The sequence below is a fragment of the Nicotiana attenuata genome, chromosome 8, assembly GCF_001879085.1.
Source record: "Nicotiana attenuata strain UT chromosome 8, NIATTr2, whole genome shotgun sequence".
Classification (NCBI taxonomy): domain Eukaryota; kingdom Viridiplantae; phylum Streptophyta; class Magnoliopsida; order Solanales; family Solanaceae; genus Nicotiana; species Nicotiana attenuata.
In genome coordinates, this window is record NC_031996.1 from 17,493,901 (window position 1) to 17,496,750 (window position 2,850).

Consider the following 2,850-nt stretch of genomic DNA (forward strand, 5'->3'; position numbering starts at 1 on the left):
CTCTAAGGCATGAAATATTTGGCAAGGAAAAATACTTCTCTCAAGAGATTATACATGAGTACATGTTTGCCTTTAGGGCTCGAGTAATCTACATGGGCACAGTTCGTTTGACTATTTGGCCCTTACAAAATTTTACCTATCGAGACCCAGTTGACACGAAGTATCTGCCTTGTAACAAAGTTCACATCCGAGGGTGATGCCCCACAATATTCGAGGTTGATTGTAAAAAATCCTCGGATACTATTGAATTGTTCTAAGTTAGCACGAGCAATGGTTTCCTCATTAAAAATCTAGCCGAAAAAACTCATTTGGGACAAAAACCGATCTAAGGAAAAAAGAGTCCAACGCGTGCTTTCAGACCTAAGGACATTGTGATGAAAAATCCTTCGATGTCTTCGATTGAACACCTGCAATTGGTTAGTATAAGATATAAATGAAAATGGAGAACGTCGTACATAGCAGTAATATCGTTTGAGGAGTGATACGTTCCAATTGTTCGGAAATTGCCGCCATCCATCGTGCCAAGTTTGTAGGATCATTTTCTGATGATATCGAGGACCTGATAGAGTCCTCCCAGTTCGGGCCAAGTTTTCCTTCGTTTGGGGCTCGAGTATTGAGGGTGACCTTTCTCATAACTAAGTCCCCGATTTTAAAGTGTCGAAGATTGGCTCTTCGGTTGTAATACCTTTCGATCCGTTGTTTCTGTGCGCCAACGAATTGCTTTCCATTGTCACATACGATCTCGGCAAGCATCCTGAATCGGCATATAATGTGATCCAGATGAAGTCTATGACTTCCTTTTCTCTGACTTTCTCGAATGCTTGTACTTCAACCCACATAGAAAAATAGTCAGTCTAAACAAAATGAATTTAGCTTTACCTAGGGCCGATGGTAGAGGGCCGATGATATCCATTCCCCATTTCATGAACGGCCATGGGGATAGGACTGAGTGGAGTTGCTCTCCGGGTTGGTGAATCATCGGCGCATACCTTTGGCATTTGTCGCATCTTCGAACAAACTCTTTTATATCTTTTTCCATATCAGCCCAATAGTTTCCTGCTCTGATGACTTTGCGAACCCATGACTCGGCACCGGAATGATTTTTGCAAGTGCCCTCGTGAATTTCCCGTAGAACGTAGTCGGTGTCTCCCGGTCCCAAGCATATCGCCAATGGCCCATCGAACAATATCCTATAGAGTGTTCCATCCTGTGCTAATATGAACCGTGCGACCTTCGTGCATAGAGTCCTTGATTCCCTAGGATCCGATGGAAGCTTCCCGTTCTTTAGGTATTCAATATACTTATTCCTCCAATCCCAGGTTAGACTTGTGGAGTTTATTTTGGTATGTCCTTCTTCGATTACTAACCTCGAAAGTTGTACGACAGTCCCCAAGCTAAGTTCGTCGTCTTCGATTGATGACCCCAAATTTGCAAGGGCATCGGCCTCACTATTTTGTTCTCGAGGTACATGCTGTAGGGTCCATTTTTTTAATCGATCTAGAGACACCTATAGTTTATCCAAGTATGTCACGACCCAAAAACCGACCCGGTCGTGATAGCGCCTATCGTGAAACTAGGCCAGCCGACACAACTCCCAAATTAACCATTTAATCAATATTAATCATTTTCAAGTCCTTAAACTCAGATAACTCAAAATGTAAGTCTAAATGAATAGTGAGGAATAAATAAACAAGCCCGACATCGGGGTGTCACTAGTCATGAGCATCTACTACAACTGCCTAACAACATAAAGACCAACATGGCCGGAAAAATCACAAGAATACATAAGGAAGAATAAGGAAGGAGAAAAGCAGGGTTGCGATCGCCAGGCAGCTACCTTGCTAACTCCGATGAACCTGCCACCGAGCTCAGAAATGCCTGAATCTGCACACAAGGTGCAGGGAGTAATGTGAGTACACCAACCCAGTAAGTAATAAAAATAAATAATGACTGAGCAATAAGAATCACGTAAACCACGTCATAGCACCACAGTGGGTATAGTATGTTTCCAAAATAGGATACCAATCAAATTATCTCGTTAAAACTCTGATTTCAGTAAAAATCCTTTGAAAAATATCTTTCTGACAGTTCAGTAGAGGTTCAGCGTAGTTCATAGTGAAAGGGATAAAAATCATAATCGGCCTCTCGGGCAAAACATAGTTCGTATACAGCCCCTCGGCAAAACATAAAGCATATACATCTCAAAACAGGAAAAGTGCTAGAGGAAATAACTAAGCCAAATCAGTGATCAAATTCCGAACATCTCGTAAAAACTCCAGTTTCAATGAAAATTGTTCAAGATATTTTTTTAACATTTTCTATAGAGGCTCAGTATAAAGATGAGTGAAATCGGTAATTTAATTCAACATATTCAATATAGACTCACTTTAAGGAGAAATGAAATCAGTAAATTCATAAAAACAAGCCCCTCGGGCAAAGCATCACTCATATATATATATATATAGCCCCTCGGGCAAGCCTATCAGTCACTCGAGACTCAACTATCATCAATCAGCACTCCCACTCAGCACTCACGCTCAATAGGTACCTTACAATAACCGCTGCGGCGTGCAGCCCTCCATATATCGCTGCGGCGTGCAGCTCGATCCATATATCGCTGCGACGTGCAGCCCAATCCATATATATAGTCGACTACGCTCACTGGGGGTGTGCAGACTCCGGAGGGGCTCCTACAGCCCAAGCGCTATATCGCTGCGGCGTGCAGCCTGATCCAATATATCGTTGCGGCGTGCAGCCCAATCCAATATATCGCTGCGGCGTGCAGCCCGATCCATATATATATCAATATTGCTGCGGCGTGCAGCCCGATCCATAAATATATATAATATT